General features: G+C 41.7%; 1 protein-coding gene across 3 annotated transcripts in view; it reads right to left on the bottom strand.

Annotated features, from left to right (window-relative positions):
- Positions 1 to 13,807, bottom strand: part of rps6kl1 (ribosomal protein S6 kinase-like 1) — a 77,566-nt gene extending 63,759 nt beyond the window's left edge. Inside the window, exon 1 of one of the 3 annotated variants that reach the window (XM_063043897.1) lies at positions 13,772 to 13,807. The gene's annotated coding sequence lies outside the window, so the exon portion shown is untranslated. Of the gene's footprint in view, positions 1 to 13,383; positions 13,628 to 13,683; positions 13,736 to 13,771 lie in introns of those variants that run through there. The other 2 variants (XM_063043877.1, XM_063043887.1) reach the window with 2 other exon arrangements.
- Positions 13,808 to 18,922: the final 5,115 nt, after the last annotated feature.

The following is an 18,922-nucleotide window of genomic DNA, read 5'->3' as shown; positions in this document are numbered from 1 at the left end:
CTTCACTTTCATTCTAACATTCAAGATGACTGTTGATACCTTCAAATTCTTTGGAGTTTCTAACTTGTTGAAGTAATGAAATCGTTTCATTTTCACTCCCAGCTGCTTCTGGCATCTGCAAGTCTGAATGCTTGATACCGCAGTAAGCAAATCTTACTGCTTATTTCTCGCCAACTATGTGACAAAAATCCCTGCTTTTTGAACAGAAGCACATACAACTGATGTTATTTAAAAATTGTTCACTCTAAGCACGGTGTAGTGTCTAACAGCCACGGAAATGCATAGATCTGACGCTAGTTAGAAACTGTTCGACAACAGTCTCCTGTCAAACTAAGCAGGAATGTACCCCAAATATAGGAAGGGTGTCCTATAGTTTTTGTTCTTTAAAAGTTGTCCCAAACAAGTGACTGACCTGATTAACTGATGGCCCAATTAACTGGAATCCATAGTATTTAAATGATATATAGAACAAATTAGCACACTACCAATACTGCTACAATACTATAAAACTGTGTATTAGTTCCTAATATTTATCGACAGGGAAATTCACTCCATTGTATGCTGCCATATTCGTTTGATTGGCTGTAAATGAATAAAATCACTGCAGACACTTAATGCACATAATGCACTAAAAAGTTAATTGTCGATACCTTCAAATTCTTCACAGTTCCCAACTTGTTGAAGTAACAAAATTGTTTCACATTTCCTCCAAACTATTTCTGGGAACTTGAAGCCTGAATGCTTGAAACCACATTGAGCAAAACAGTTCCAATTTGTCTTGCTGCTAATTTCTCACCAACTATAGTTAGTTAACTGTCTGTCTGTCTCTTGTTTTACGGCGGTTGGCATCCAGCTTAATGGTGCATTACCGCCACCCTCTGCTCCAGAATGTGCACTAGACATACATTCTAAATCCCTTCACCCAATCACACACACACACGCACACACACACACACACACACACACAAACCTACACTTCACCCTCCCATCTTTGACCATCCTAGTATCCTATTCCTGTTTATTCGTCATATTCTATAAAAAAACCCCTGTACCCCTTAAAAACGCTAGAAATACCCGGACTTGTGCTCTCTCACCCATGCCCAGCAACCCTTTTAATGTAAATTCCTGCATCCCCAACTCCCTTAATTTATTTCTCATCATCTCTCTCTGTATCCCATACTTCCTGCAACTCAGAACTACATGTTCTACTGACTCCTCTTCCTGACATTCCTCACACAATCCTGTCTGGTGTTTCCCTATCATTTTCAATGTTTTGTTTAATGCATAGTGCCCCAGCCTTAACCTAGTCCACACAATTTCCTCTCTTCTGTTTCCATTACCTACCCTAGTAACTGCAATACTCTTTTGCATTTGATATAAATGCCTCCCTTTCCCCTCCCTGTCCCATCTTTCTTGCCACATTCGGTTGACTTTTTCCCAGATTACACACTTAACCTCTGCTTTACTGATACTAATGTGCATTTCCATATTTTCTTTCTTTAACGCCCTCTTTGCCAACTCATCCACCCTCTCATTCCCCTTCACCCCTACATGTGCTGGAACCCATAGAAATTTTACCTGACCTCCCTGATTTGCAATTCTTGTAACTAACTGAAGGACTTCATAAAGTACATCTTGCCGACTGTTTGTGTGAAAAGACCTTAAACTTGCTAGAACTGAGGATGAATCTGAACATATCAATGCTTTGGCTTGTCTGGCTTTCTGCACCCATTGCAATGCAACTAACACTGCCAGCATCTCCACTGTAAACACCCCTAACTTATTAGATGTTCTTCTGCTGATTCCAATTTCTTTTGCTGGTATTACCACCCCAAACCCTGTCACTCCTGTTTCAGGTTCCTTCGCACCATCTGTATAAATGTGAGTATAATCACTATACTTTTCCATCACATGACAGTTAAATGCATTTACCAAATCTGTTTTATATCTTTCTTTCCTTTTTACCTCTAACAAATGCCAGTCTATGTCAGGCCATACAAGCTTCTATGGAGCTACAACCGGATAAACTACTGAAGGACTTATCCTCAGATCAAACACTCCACATTCTTTCGCGATATCATTCCCTACCCGACTAAAGGTATCCCTCTGAAACCTCCCATTTTCCCAGCACTCCTGCAACACTCCTTTAGTAGGGTGAGAATCATTGTGCCCCTGCAAGTTAGCCCAGTAGTTTGCCATCAGTTGCATCCTTCTTAGTTCCAAAGGCATTATTCCCATTTCTACCTGTAGGGCTGACACTGGTGACGTTTTAAAAGCCCCACTGCACACTCTCAAGGCCTGAGCCTGAATCACATCCAGTTTCCTTATAAGAGACCTAGCTGCTGATCCATATACTATATTTCCATAATCCAATACAGATCTTACTAAAGCCACATACATTCTCTTCAAAGCTGAACAACTTGCTCCCCATTCCCTACCAGTCAAACATCTCATCACATTTATTACTTTTTTACATTTCTCCTCAACTTTCCTGATATGGTCTGCCCATGTTAATCGTGAATCAAATATAACTCCCAGAAATTTAAATGATGCACCCCTTTCTAATTCAACCCCATACATCCTTAACTTCTTCCCTACCTCAACCCTTTTCCTGGTAAAAAATACAGTTTGAGTTTTATCTACTGAAAATCTACATCCCCAATCATAACCCCACTCCATCACTTCATCAATTGCTTCTTGTAGTTTCCTGATTATATAGTCCATGTTCCTGCCTCTTTTCCACAAGGCCCCATCATCCGCAAACAGTGACCTACCTATATCCACTGGTACCTTTGTGAAGACATCATTGATCATAATCATGAAAAGTAATGGGCTAATCACACTACCTTGAGGTGTGCCATTTTCCACTATGTACTGTTTTGATAATTCTGATCCAATCCGAACTTGAATTTTTCTACCAAACAAAAAATCTTTAATCCAATTACAAACTCTCCCACCAACCCCCATCTTATGCAGTTTAATTAATAATCCTTCCTTCCACATCATATCATAGGCTTTTTCAATGTCAAAGAACACTGCCACTACTGACTCTCTATTTGCCTGGGCCTTCCTTATTTCAGTCTCTAACATAATCACCGAGTCCATGGAATTCCTTCCCTTTCTAAAACCACTCTGATAACTTGCCAGCATTCCCCTTTTCTCAAGCTCATATGATAACCTTTCTGTTATCATCCTTTCCATTATCTTACATATACTTGATGTTAATGCAATTGGTCTGTAGCTAGTGGGTTTTGACAGATCCTTGCCAGGCTTCCTTATTAGAATTACTACGGCTTCTTTCCATGCACTTGGTAATCTTCCCTCCTCCCACACTCTGTTATAAAAATGCAGCAACTTCAAGAGCGCTCCTTCTCCTAGATTTTTTAGCATCACAGAGCATATCAGATCTTTCCCTGGGGAGGTTGGTCTCGATCTCTTTATTGCTCTCACCATTTCTGCTAATGTAAATGGATCATCAATTATATCATCTGTTCCTTCCCTCCTGCTTAACACACCTGGGTGTTGGCTCATTAATCTTTCCCTCCTTCTTCTCCTTTCTTCAGACAAATTTTCTGAACTGTGTATCAGCACAAATGACTTGGCCATGACCTCAGCCTTATCCCTACTGGAGACTGCAGTTTCCTCCTCAGATATCATTACTGGATATTCCCATTCCCTTCTATCTCCTCCCATCCTCTTAATCATTCCTCATATCTCTCCCACAGGTGTTGTTCTTCCTACTTTGTCGCAAAAACTCCTCCAACTTGCCCTTTTAGCTTGACGTATAGTTCTTCTCACCACTGCCTGTGCTTTCTTATATTGAACCAAATGCTGCATATTATGGGTTCTTTTAACTAGCCTGAATGCTCTATTTCTGTTTTTTACAGCCTGACAACATTCCTCTGTCCACCATGGTACCAGTTTTCTATTCATCCTATTTTTACTCCTAGGTATAGACCTTTCTGCTGCCATGATAATTGCTGAAGTCACCTGACTGTTTAATTCATCTACATTTCCAGAAATATCAATCTTTGTCAACCCTTCTTCACTCAACTTCTGGAACTTACCCCAATCAGCTTTTTCAAACACCCACTTTGGGGTTCCGCCACCTGGTCTTACTTCAACTCTTTCACCCACTGAACACAAAACTGGGTAGTGATCACTGCCTACTGTTGAAGCAGTCCAAACTCCCCAGTTACTAATGCCAGCCAAGGTATTAGACACTAACGTAATATCTAACACTGACTCAGTTCCTGTTGTTATATCTATCCTTGTGCCGCTACCATCATTCATACACACCAAATCCCTTTCTTCCATCAAATCTTCAATTACCTTTCCATTTGGATCTGTAATCTGATCCCCCCATATTGTGCTATGAGCATTGAAATCTGCACACCACACTACTTTATGTCTGTTTTGTCCTTGTATCTTTAATAGGCTGTCCAAATCCAACCTTTTACATGGATTGTAGTAGTTAATTATAACCACTCCCTCCCCTCTCTCCCACACTTCCACCACTATGTATTCCTGATCATCTCCTTTCTCCAGTACCCTATACGGTATACCTTGCTTGATTAACATAGCACAACCCCCTCCTCCCCCTAGATTTCTATCTTTCCTTATCATTATATACCCATATACCACAAAGTCTAAAGTTGGTTTCAACCAAGTTTCCTGAATACACACTACATCCGGTTTTACAACCATTTCTTTAATAAAGTGCTTGAATTCCTGGCTATTGGCCAGTAAGCTCCTTGCATTCCATTGTAAAAGAATCACCATAATTAGTATTAACCAACACATGACACTTCCTGGCTTGACTGATTACTGAGGTTCTCCCTCACTTCCTCCCATGTCAGTCCTACTAACCCTAAATGGTTTACTGCTGCTTTTACCACCAGCTGAATTTTGTCACTTTTTGACTTTACCTCAGCAGTACTATTAATCACTCCTGCAATGAATGTTACTAGAGCCTTTTTGTCTACATAAATCCTGTCATTTGTTCTTTGTTGCATCTCTCGTATCCCTATTGCTCCCTGTTCATTAGGAGCATTATTCTGTTCTCTTGACATTCTTACAGCTTCTGCATAAGTGATCTTTCTTTTCAGTCTTATTTCTTGAATTTTAGTCTCCCGTCTCACAACCTCACACCCACTATATGCAACATTATGAGCTCCTCCACAATTGCAGCATTTTGGTTGAACTCCTGTTCCACACTTTCCATATTCATGATCACCCCCACATCTAGCACATCTCCTCTGCCTTTTACAGTTTTTAGCCACGTGTCCAAACCTTTGACAATTATAGCACCTCAATGGCATAGTTAGTTAACAGCTAATCACGTCTTTTTTGAACACAATCACGAGCAACTGATGCTATTTAAAAACTGATCACTCTAAGCATGGTGTAGTGTTTAGCGTCTGATGGTCCAATTAACTTAAATCCACTGTATTCAACAGGTTTCAATGAGATCACCCCTCGTTCTTCTAAGCTCCAGTGAGTACATGCCTAGAGCCATCAAATGCTCGTGTTAACCCTTTCATTCACGCAATAATTGTTATGAGCCTCCTTTAAACCTTCTCCAATGCCAGCATATATATTTTTTTAAATAAGTGGCCCAAAACTGTTCACAATACTCCAGCATTACATCCTTGCTTTCATATTTTTGTCCTCCCAAAAAGCATGCTAATATTGCATTTCCCTTCCTTACCATCGACTCAACCTGAAAGTTAACCTTAAAGTTTAGAAAATAGTCTAAGTCTTTATTGCTTCTACCAAAGTGCATGACCATATACTATTCTACACTATATTCCATCTGCCACTTCTTTGCCCATTCTCCCAATCTGTCCAAGTTCATCTGCAGACTCCATGCTTCCTCAACACTTCGTTCCCCTCCACCTGTCTTAAGTTCATCCACCATTTCAAAACTCGTTAGATTCTGGACTAGTTCCTGAGGATTGGAGGGTGGCTAATGTAACCCCACTTTTTAAAAAAGGAGGGAGAGAGAAACCAGGGAATTATAGACTGGTTAGCCTAACGTCGGTGGTGGGGAAACTGCTGGAGTCAGTTATCAAAGATGTGATAACAGCACATTTGGAAAGCGGTGAAATCATCGGACAAGTCAGCATGGATTTGTGAAAGGAAAATCATGTCTGACGAATCTCATAGAATTTTTTGAGGATGTAACTAGTAGAGTGGATAGGGGAGAACCAGTGGATGTGGTATATTTGGATTTTCAAAAGGCTTTTGACAAGGTCCCACACGGGAGATTAGTGTGCAAACTTAAAGCACACGGTATTGGGGGTAAGGTATTGATTTGGATAGAGAATTGGTTGTCAGACAGGAAGCAAAGAGTGGGAATAAACGGGACCTTTTCAGAATGGCAGGCGGTGACTAGTGGGGTACCGCAAGGCTCAGTGCTGGGACCCCAGTTGTTTACAATATATATTAATGACTTGGATGAGGGAATTAAATGCAGCATCTCCAAGTTTGCGGATGACACGAAGCTGGGTGGCAGTGTTAGCTGTGAGGAGGATGCTAAGAGGATGCAGAGTGACTTGGATAGGTTGGGTGAGTGGGCAAATTCATGGCAGATGCAATTTAATGTGGATAAATGTGAAGTTATCCACTTTGGTGGCAAAAATAGGAAAACAGATTATTATCTGAATGGTGGCCGATTAGGAAAAGGGGAGGTGCAACGAGACCTGGGTGTCATTATACACCAGTCATTGAAAGTGGACATGCAGGTACAGCAGGCGGTGAAAAAGGCGAATGGTATGCTGGCATTTATAGTGAGAGGATTCGAGTACAGGAGCAGGGAGGTACTACTGCAGTTGTACAAGGCTTTGGTGAGACCACACCTGGAGTATTGTATGCAGTTTTGGTCCCCTAATCTGAGGAAAGACATCCTTGTCATAGAGGGAGTACAAAGAAGGTTCACCAGATTGATTCCTGGGATGGCAGGACTTTCATATGAAGAAAGACTGGATGAACTGGGCTTGTACTCGTTAGAATTTAGAAGTTCGAGGGGGGATCTGATTGAAACGTATAAAATCCTAAAGGGATTGGACAGGCTAGATGCAGGAAGATTGTTCCCGATGTTGGGGAAGTCCAGAACAAGGGGCCACGGTTTGAGGATAAAGGGGAAGCCTTTTAGGACCGAGATTAGGAAAAACTTCTTCACACAGAGAGTGGTGAATCTGTGGAATTCTCTGCCACAGGAAACAGTTGAGGCCAGTTCATTGGCTATATTTAAGAGGGAGTTAGATATGGCCCTTGTGGCTATGGGGATCAGGGAGTATGGAGGGAAGGCTGGGGCGGGGTTCTGAGTTGGATGATCAGCCATGATCATGATAAATGGCGGTGCAGGCTCGAAGGGCCGAATGGCCTACTCCTGCACCTATTTTCTATGTTTCTATGTTTCTATTTCTTTGTCCCCTGTTACTGCCTCTCCAGCATAATTTTCCAGCAGTCCAATATCTACTCTCGTTTCTCTTTTTATATATCTGAAAAAAACATTTGGTATCCTCTTTTATATTTATATTGGCCAGCTTACCTTCATACATCATTTATTCTCTACTTATGGCTTTTTTCATTGCCTGTTGGTTTTCAAAAGCTTCCCAATCCTCTACATTCCCACTAATTTTGCAATATCATATGTCCTCTCTTTTGTTTTTATGCAGTGTCTGACTTCCCTTGTCAGCCACGGTTGCCTCATCCTCTCTTTAAAAAACTTCATCTTTGGGATGTGTCCAGCCTGTTCCTCAGTTCATATCCTTTAAGGTTTGGGATGGAGAAAGAAAAATGTCATACAAATTATGTAGTTTGCCAGAGATGTCTACAAATGCAGCACAATTGTTCAACAGATGAATTTAGTACTTCCACTAACCCAGCTGATAAGCTGCATGTTGATTATATACTTTTATTTTTGGCAAACAAACACCATGATGTTTTCCCTTTTCTCCCTCTTACTTTTGTTTATAGAACAAGTTTGGCATAACACCGTGGGCCAAAGAGCCATTAGTGTGCTGCACTACTCTCTGTTCTAACACTTCTGACTACTATACATGTAATTTAATTCTCAGGGAGTGTATTATACACAATTATCCGCTATTAACATTCCTCATTCCTCTGGCATGGCCCAATACAATGTTAAATGATTTAGATTACAACCAAAGCAATTAGGTAATGTCATTGAGGCCAATCTTACATCATATTTGCCCCTGTGAATCAGTACCACAGAGAGATAAGTATTGAATGATTTTTATTTTTATGGCCCTGGGATTCCTTAAACTTTATACAGATTGGGAAAAAAGTAAGACTTGGCAAACATAACATGGATGACAAGTCAATGAAATGAATTTGCCAGAATTTGCTAAGGCAATATGTTGAAGGAGTAACCAAGGAATGTTCTCCTTCAGGTATAGCATTGAGACAGGTTAATTAGTAACATTAGGGTCAGGAATATTCTAAGAAGTTGAATTCAGTAATCAAGAGTCTTCTGTTTAAGCAAAGTGAACCACATTAGCACAAGTTAGCAAAATCTCGTTAAACTATATTTAGAAAAATCAGATTAGCATTTACATAAAATTTTCACAGAAGCCAGAGAGAAGGGGAGGAATGGAGAGAAGAGGGAACCGCAACCGTAACTGCAGTTGCAACCGCAGACTGTAAAAGGAACAATTTCTTTAAAAACAGTTAGAGATGGAAGTGAAAGGCAACAAATTGAAACCGAAGGATACAGCTACATCTGAGGAAGAGAAAAAATGCAGTTACTTGAAATTGTTAAATTTTATATTTGTCCTAGAGCTGCAATATGTTCAGAGAGAAGATCAAGTGTTGTCCTTTGAGTTTATCTTGTACATATTTGAAGAAATGCATGAAAAGAAGATAGCAAAGTCAGAGTGACAGGTTGGACAGAGAATTAAAATAATGGACAACTGGAAGCTCAAGGTAATCCTTTGCAAAAGGTCTTGTAAAGCAGTCACTCAATCTATATTTGTCTTCTTCAATGTAGAGGAGATTTCTGCCATTGTTTTACATTTCCAACATAATTGTTATCAGATAGGAAACTCAAATCCTTGTCAAGCATCCAAATCTTCCTACTAACATATCCAACTCTGTGCGCACACACAGAAGGAAGCCTGAACCAAGCAAACAGACATAAATACACACCCAAACATGATCAAAAATACATACTCTTTGATTAAACATCATTATTATTCTTTTGCATTCTCCTATTCTTCAATGTTTTATCCCTATAATTATTGACTCATAATCAATAATTCAGGCCAGCTCAATGAGAATTTAACATCCTCCTGCAGTAATTATTCAAACCAAGGCTTTATAGCTAACATTCAGAAATTCTGAAGCTTTCTTTTGCTGATTCCTACTTCACTCCAAAGTGACTTGTACCTTTTTTTTCCCTGTCACTCTCTCCACTATCTATTTTAATGACAAATATTGTCATTATTTCAAATTGTACTAAGTAATCCCTCCATCCTTCACTAATGGCCTTCTAATCACACATTGCCGTTCAAAAAGTTTGTATACCTGCCCCACCTATTTGAAACAACAGTACTGTGCAAAAGTCTTAGGCACATACTGTATATATAGCTAAGGTGTAAGACTTTTGCACTGTAGTGTATTTGTCAACATTGAGCACTGAATGTGTTTGTAAATCTGGCAGGAGCAAAGGATGCTGGGAATGGTAAGGATAGAGTGCTGCGGGTGAGGCGAGGGGCAGGTGGCAGAGTGCCAGGAGCGAGGTTGACACACCCAGCTCTGAGACACCAGGCAAGGTCATTTGAATCCAAACAATTGGTTTATTGATCATAACAGAATGTCTCTCGTGCTTCCCGCTTCTTCCCCTCTCCCTTCCCCTTTTCGCAACTGTGATTCCTCTCTCCCTGACCCCTTCCTCCTCAGTCCACAATAAGAATCAGATTTATCATCACTCACATATGCTATGAAATTTGTTTTTTTTTGCAGCAGTACAGTGCAATACATAAAATTACTACAGTACTGTGCAAAAGTCTTAGGTACCATAGATATATATGCCTAAGAGTTTTCAGTTTCCTTTAAATATGTGAAAAAAAATTTCCATTATCAACCCAAGGTAAAATAAACAGTTTGAACCCAATTCCTTCAGTTACGATGGAACCTACATATCCTTTGATTGTCCAGAAAACTACCTCATATTTTTGAACTGAATTTATATTTCAATTCCTTTGGAAAACATAAACACTGTAAACCAAAATTAGTTTTCTTGTCCCTCCACCCTATGCACAATGTGATAACATTTCAACATTAAAAGCAAAGGCAAAAACCCACATTCATTATGTCCTCTGTGAGAATTGGAACATTGTATGTTATAGTCAATAGATCACTATTAATGCCATCCAACTACACAACAAATAAGACAGCAAAGTTAAAATACGACAGTGGATAGTAAGACAGTTAAGATAGTATCTCAGCCCTCACATGCATCACTCCCCAATTGTACGGTCTATCGCTTTGTATATGATTCTCACCTTCCTTTAGTTTCTTAATGGGTATCTACTAATATAACAGATCACCACAGAGAGTGGTGAATCTGTGGAATTCTCTGCCACAGGAAACAGTTGAGGCCAGTTCATTGGCTATATTTAAGAGGGAGTTAGATATGGCCCTTGTGGCTATGGGGATCAGGGAGTATGGAGGGAAGGCTGGGGCGGGGTTCTGAGTTGGATGATCAGCCATGATCATAATAAATGGCGGTGCAGGCTCGAAGGGCCGAATGGCCTACTCCTGCACCTATTTTCTATGTTTCTATTAGATTTTAGTTATATTCTTAATATAGTAGCGTCGCAAGATGTAAATGACAGAGGCATAATCTTCTTAAGTGAAGAAATATTTACCAGTAATTGTATTTCTTAAAGAAGTCCCCATGATCGAGGATGACGTCACATGCCAGTGATAATAAACCTGCACTTCCATCTGGGCTTTGTAAGTTTTGTAGCTGATGAGGCCAATGTGCAACTGTAGATTCTGAAACATCTTCACCATTTATGCAGAGCTTTTACATGTTCCCAAGGGATTTTGTGATGCTTAAGGCCACTCCAAATGCTTCTTCTCCACTGAACATATTAGATAGGAATTCCCACGTCAGTGAGAATATTACACTTTTTCCAAGGATGCTTTGAGAACATACCTCTGTTCATCTGGTTATCTTCAGAAATGCTTGCTTTGACAGTCTAGTGTCAGACATGTGAATGACATGGCTTGCAGCTCAAAGGTGATTACGTCTAATCAGAGCCTCAGTGCTGGGTATGTCGGCCCAGGAAAGGATGCTGACACTGGTCTAACATTGGAGTTGTTAGTGGAGCTAACATTGGTATCCTTCAAGAGTCTTGAGAAATCTGAGGTAAGTAGCCCATGATTCAGAAATTTACAGAAATGTTGACTTGCTTGTTAAGCATAGATGCCTTTCAACCCACTGAATCCATGCCTACTCTTAGCAAAGCAATCCCATCAGTTCCATTTACCTTGTCTCTTACCCTGTGGTCTCGGAGCTTTGTTTCACATTTGATCATCAAACAACTTTTTCTTCAGATGGACAAATGATGGCCTGATCCACTGAATGCTTAAGAGAGGCAATATGCGTTTAACTGTCCCATGTTTATTCTGTTGACCTACTCCACTCCAACAAAAGCTCATTGGAGAGGTACAGAACTTCAGAGGGAAAGATTGGGATATTTGACATATGTCTTGCCTGATGTCATTCTGCACTAGAACTGGGTTTGGTTTGGATTTAATAATCCAAACTGATCACGGCTTACAAATGGTCAAATTGCAGAACTAGGATGGAGAATGAATTTCTGAGGGCAGCCAAATTTGATAAGTATTCTCCTCAACCCCTCTCCCCTTTTGGGAAAAGGGGAAGGTTAGAGGGGAAGATTAAAAAATGTATATTGCTGATGCTGTTTCTTGATTTATTCTTGGAGTTGTCAGGCAATGAAGATCTAATCCATTGAATATCCAGCTGAATGGAATCCACATAACACATCAAGAGTTATTCTTTTTCAGTCACTAGATATTGGTGGTCATGTAAGACCCAATTAATGACCTTTATGTAGTAGGCATCAGGGAAACTCCTTTATAATTACAGTCATGTGTTGGGGTTTTATCCAAGTTCACCTGGCATATCCTCTTCTAACAGACACACAAGACGATGTGAACTTGTGTCCAAAGTTGCTCTCTGCCAAATTTTAGCCATCCAGTCGTGCTCACTCTTCTGGGCTTTTTTCAGCCACCCTACTGCCTTCCTGAATTACAGCACAGAAACAGGCGTTTTAGCCAAACGTACATGCTGATCTATCCTAGTTTCATATGCCTCGAAAGCAGGGGTTCCCAACCTTTTTAATGTCATGGACACCTACCATTAACTGAGGGGATCAGTGGACTCCAGGTTGGAAACCTCGGATCTAAAATAATCTTTCACCCAATACGGTGGCTGAGAAGCAGCAAAGTTCAGAAGAGCGAGCACTATTGGATGGCTAAAATTTGGTATAGAGGAACTTTGGACAACTTGCATCAAACGTCCCCCTCAAATTCTTTCAGATCACTCTAAACCCACACCCTTCAGTCCCAGATTCACCAACCCTGAGAAAATGACTGTGACCATCCACACCATATCTGCCCATATGATTCCACGAATCTCTACAAGATCAACCTCCTATGATCTCTATAAGGTCAATCCCTCAAGCTCCTTTGTTTTGAGATGTGAAAATCTATTCATTCCAAAATCTCTGGGTTCTCATCCAATACAGAAAAAAACAGTTTTGTTGTAGATGCTAATTATTCTGGACTTAAGAACTACTCTGTAATTCACTGATTTGAATTGTAATTTAAATGATCACCGTCACACCAAATAACATTACCTTACACGAAGCACCAACATCCATCCCAAGATAAATTCAACTGCCAATTTCCTTGAAGCCAACATACAGTTAAAAAATCCTATACTAAATCATGCAACTTAGATACTGTCACAATATTAGAGGTGCTAATTTGCTAAATCTTAATGTGGCACCCACAGCTGTTAGTTACTCTCAACTTATCACATACTTCATTCACACTTTAAAACTGTGATGATAACAGATCGCGGGGCTACATGTCATTTAAATTATGTACTGAAGAGAAGAAAGACTGGAATCGTTCTCATATTAATAATATTAACCATTATGTAATTAACATCTATACAGTGCGTTTTGGTATTGGAGGCATAGCAGGCTGCTGGGTTGCTTATTTATGCCGCTTAGTAACAACCTGTAACTTATCTAACATAACAAACATACACCGCCTCTTAAGCATACTGAAAATTACTGCGAATTTACTACTCACTAGATATTTTGGAGGTGGACAAAGACTTTTCAGAAGTAATTTTTTTTGTTGGCGTATGCGGATTGCTTACTCCTGAATCCCCGACGGCGGAGCCCACTCATAGCTGGCCTCAGGCTAAGCGGCAATGCCGGGTTCTCGGCTCAACCACCCACCATCGCCGTGTTACAGCAGAAGACATTGTATCAAAGAAAGACGATCAGCAACTGTGCCGCCTTCGCTCGTTGCCACTACTGTAACTTCTTTTCCCTTCTCCCCTCCCCACCTCCCTCTTCTCATATATTTAACATATAATTATAGTACCTTCCGCAGCCTCCACCTCTGAGCCACTACATTTTCTCCTCCACAATTTACGGCAACGTTGTGAATTTTTAAAAAATGCAATACCTACCAAGAAAGTCGTAAACCGACTGAAGGGGAGGAGCTGACATTTTGATCGGCCGCACTGGTAGGTTTCTTAAAGAGCCAGCCACTTCCAGCGCTTGTTGAATTTATTTCACTAACGTCCCCGATAACGCTCACCGCAGTAGCGGCGGTAGCGTTATTTTTACCCAGTAACTAAATCTTAGTCCCTGTAGTGTGCAGGCACATTTGCCCACTAGTCTCGAGTGTTTTGTTTCCGTTAATAAACGACAGTATTATCAGTCAGCAATATGACAGCAGACCCTAGAGAAAATATATGATTTTCCTGTTCGCCCGATTTTCCGTATGTTCCAGTACGCCGCTCCTTCTTTTTCCCCAGCGTGAAGCCTGCTTTAGATTTGTCCGCAAAGTCCTACTGCAGCCCCGATGCGGCTTTTCTGTTCCAAGACATCTGAAATTCCATTTTTTTTTAGGAGCGTGGCTTCCTTCTCTGTGCCCCATACTTATGCTCTCACCCCACCTGTCCGAGACAAAATAGAGACAGAGTACCCCTGGTGCTTATCTCACACGCATGAGCCTCTGCATCCAGCACACCATCCTTGGTCATTGATAAGACCATAAGATACAGGTCCATAATTAGACCACTGAGCCCATGGAGCCTGCTCTGCCTTTCCATCATGGCTGCTTTATTGTCCCTCTCAACCCCCATTCTCCTGCATTCTTTCCCGTAATCTTTGATATCCTTACTAATCAAGAATCCCTCAACCTCTGTTTTAAATACACCCAATGACGGCCTCCACAGCCATCTGTGGCAACGAGTTCCACAGATTCACCAATCTATGACTAAAGAAATTCCTCTGTCTGTTTGAAAGTAAGTCCTTCTTCTCCTTCTTGTTTTACGGCGGTTGGCACCCAGCTTAATGGTGCATTACCGCCACCTTCTGCTCCCAATCATACACACACACACATACCCTAACCTACATTTTATCCTCCCATCTTTGGCCATCCTAGTACCCTATTCCTGCTTATTCATCATATCCTATAAAAAAACCCTGTACCCCTTAAGAAAACTAGAAATAACCTGACCTGTGCTTTTTCACCCATGCCCAGCAACCCTTTTAATGTGAATTCCTGCACCCCCAATTCCCTTAGATTGATTATCATCATCTCTCTCTGTACGCCATACTTCCTGTAACTCAGAACTACAAGTTCTACTGACTCCTCTTCCTGACGTTCCTCACACAATCCTGTCTGGTGTTTCCCTATCATTTTCAATGTTTTGTTTAACATACAGTGCCCCAGCCTTAACCTAGTCCACATAGTCTCCTCTCTTCTGTATCCACTACCTACCCTAGTAGCTGCAACACTTTTTTGTATTTGATATAAATGCCTCCCTTTCCCTTCCATGTCCCACCTTTCTTGCCACATTTGGTTGATTATCGGCACCCAATTGCCCACCATTGAGAAGATCTACCATAAACGCTGCCTGGGCAGGGTGAAAAGCATTATCAGGGATGCATCTCACCCTAACCATGGACTTTTTACTCTCCTCCCATCCGGTAGGCGCTACAGCAGCCTCCGCTCCCGCACCAGCAGGCACAGGAAGAGCTTCTTCCCTGAGGCTGTGACACTGCTGAACCTCACATCACAGCGCTAAGCAGTATTGCATCCGTATTGTACTGTCTCAGTACTTTTATATTTATGTGCTGTAGCACTTTTTCATTTGCAGTTATTTTGTAAATAACACTGTTCTTTGCAATTCTGGTCTGATGCTAAATGCATTTCATTGGCTTTGTATCTGTACTCGGCACAATGACAATAAAGTTGAATCTAATCTAATCTGATTTTTTCCCAGATTACACACTTAACCTCTGCTTTACTGATACTAATGTGCATTTCTATATTTTCTTTCTTTAAAGCCCTCTTTGCCAACTCATCCACCCTCTCATTCCCCTTCACCCCTACATGTGCTGCAACCCATTAAAATTTTACCTGACCTCCCTGATTTGCAATCTTGTGACTGACTGAAGGACTTCATAAAGTACATCTTGCCCAACTGTTTGAGTGAAAAGACCAAGAAAGTCCTTCTACTCTGAAGCTGACCAAATTCTGCAGTCTCTTACTTCTCCCCTTCTTATTTGCAGTTTCTGGAAATATTAGTGGAGATGAGGAGAGATTACAATGTGACGAGAATACACATAAAATTAAGATGTTTGCTGGCCTGGGTTAGCATCAGTGACATCAGCAAGTGGTCTGCCACCTGCCCTCAGGGGAAGGAGAGATAAGGAACAATGGAGCAGCGTCTGGAGATGTGTAATGAAGGGACGGGGGAGAGAGAGCTGTCTGGGGCGGCTCCCCCCTTTGAACCTTGAACTGTTTGAAGTGATGGACAGGCGATCTGGAGATGTGTAATGAAGGGACAGGAGAGAGAGCTGTCTAGAGCGGCTCCCCCTTTGAACCTTGAACTGTTTGAAATGATGGACAGGCAATACCCCAGCAGGGGGATAAAAAGGGACCGGTTCGCTAAGGCAGGACACACACGCCACCCGAGGTAACGAGACCCTGGAAGCGGTACGCTTCTCACGAGTCGGTGAGGAGTACCAGACAACGGCCAGGGTGGAAAGGTACGATCAGCGGGAACCCGGTGTGTGTCCGCCCTTGCCTGGGTGCCGGGTTCACTGCAGAGGATCGACCGCATCTGGAGGAGGGGTCACAGTCGGTGACCTCAGGTGACATCACCAAGGACCCGCCCAAAAAAGTTGCTTGTGAGCCATCTCGCCGGTCTGTGAGTGAAGCCGTGTCTGAATGATCAGTTGTTCCTGTTCTATCTCTCTCTTCCCCAACGTTGTCCATCGCCATGGCAACGATTACTGCGAACTGAACTACTAAACTGGACTGAACTTTGAGTCACTTTGAAATTTGGTCATTTACCCCTAGACAACGATAGAGCTTGATTGATGCTGTTATCTTAATTCTGTGCACATGTGTGTTTATCATCACTGAACTGTTGCATTTATTATCCTTTCGATTACTGTGTTGCTTGTTTCTTTAATAAAACTTTCTTAGTTCTAGTACTCCAGACTCCAACTGAGTGATCCATTTCTGCTGGTTTGGCAACCCAGTTACGGGGTACTTAACAACAATAAAAGATCATCATCTGCACTGTCACCCTCCCACAGATACTAGCTGATCTCAGTACTTCCAACATTCTGTTTTCATATTCCTTATTTGTAACATATTCACCCTGCAGCTGCTTCACAGCTTGGTATGGGCAACTGCTGTGCCCAAAACTGCAAGAGACTGAAGAGAATTAACTCCTGTCTCACCAAGGACCAGGACTCATTGTAATTTGCTTATCACCACAATAGGTCTACAGCAGATGCGATCTCATTGGCTCTTCATGTGGCCTTGGATCATCTGGACAATGCCAACACTTATGTTGGACTGCTTTTTATTGAGCACAGCTCAGCAATTAACCCAGTCATTCCTACGGTTCTGATTGAAAAGCTCCAAAACCTGGGCCTTTGTACCTCCCTCTGCAGTTGGGTCCTTGACTTCCTCACCAGAAGACCATAATCTGTCCAGATCGCAAATAACATCTCCACCTCACTGATAATCCACACTGGTGCATCTAAATGATAATCACAAATGTGATGCTGGAAATCCAAAGCAACGCACGCAAAATGCTGGAGGAACTCAGCAGGTCAAGCAGCATCTATGGAAAAGAGTAAACAGTCAACATTTTGGGTCAAGACCCTTCATCAGAACTGAGAAAGAAGGGGGAAGATGCCAGAATAAAAAGGTGGGGCGAGGGGAAGAAGGCTAGCTGGAAGGTGATAGGTGAAGCCAGGTGGGTAGGAAAGGTAAAGGGCTGGAGAAGAAAGTATCTGATAGGAGAGGAGAGAGGACAGTAGGAGAAAGGGAAGGAAAAGGGGACCCTGGGGAAGTAATAGGCAGGTGACAAGAAGTGAAAGGTCAGAATGGGGAATGGAGGGATGGGGGGTTAGGGAGGAAGATTTATTCACTGGACAGAGAAATCGATATTTATGCCATCAGGTTGGAAGGTACCCAGATGGAATACAGTATAAGGCGTTGCTCCTTCGTCCTGAGGGTGGCCTCATCTTGGCACAAGAGGCCATGGATCAACAGGTTGGACAGGAATGGGAATTGGAATTGAAATGTTTGGCCACCAAGAAATCCTGTTTGTGGGGTATGGCACAGAGGTGCATTTCCAGTATATCCGAGCTCACCCCATCTTCCTGCCACGGTAATAGAGATAATCCCTTTTGTCCTTACCTAACACATCATCAGCCTCCACATCCAATACAATATCCTCTGCAACTTATGCCATCTCCAAAGGGATCCTACCACTAAACATATCTCCTCCCCCCTCTGTTTTTCACAGGGATCACTCCCTACACGATTTCCTTGTCCATTTTTCCCTCCTCGCTAATTTCCCTCCAGTGCTTATCCTGACAAGTGGCCTAAGTGCCCACACACTTCTTCCCTCACCTCCATTAAGGGCCTCACATTCTTTTCATGTGAGGCAACACTCCACCTGTGAATCTGCTGGGGTCATCTATCATATTCAGTTCTTCTCCTGCCCTTGATCTTTCCCACCCACCTGGATTCACCTATTATCTTCCAGCTAGCTTCTTTCCCCTTCCCCCACTTTTTATTCTGGCACCTTCCCACTTCATTCTCAGTCCTGAAGAAGGGTCTTGGCCTGAAATGTCAACTGTTTACTCCTTTCTATAGATGCTGCCTGACTTGCTGAGTTCTTTCAGCATTTTGTGTGTGTTGCACCTCAAGGATATGTGCTTAGTTCACTGCTCTACTTTCTCAACACCCATGACTGTGTGGCTAGGCACAGCTCAAAAGTAATCTATAAATTTGCTGATAATACTTCTATTGTTGACTGAATTTCAGATGATGAGAAGGTGTGCAGGACTGAGATACATTAGTTAATTGAATCGTGTCACACCAACAACCCTTGCACTCAATGTCAGGTTCAAAGGTTCAAAAGTTAATTTATTATCAAAGTATGTATGCAATATACAACTCTGAGATTTGTCTTCTCCAAATTGCCATGAAACAAAGAAAACAACAGAAATCGTTCAAGGAAAAACTTCAAATTCATCCCTGCTGCACAAAAAAAACCAACGGCAACATGATCATT

This window comes from Mobula hypostoma, chromosome 1 (assembly GCF_963921235.1).
Source record: "Mobula hypostoma chromosome 1, sMobHyp1.1, whole genome shotgun sequence".
Taxonomy (NCBI): Eukaryota; Metazoa; Chordata; class Chondrichthyes; order Myliobatiformes; family Myliobatidae; genus Mobula; species Mobula hypostoma.
The sequence above is the reverse complement of the archived record's forward strand: the minus strand, read 5'-3'. Positions and strand labels throughout refer to the sequence as shown.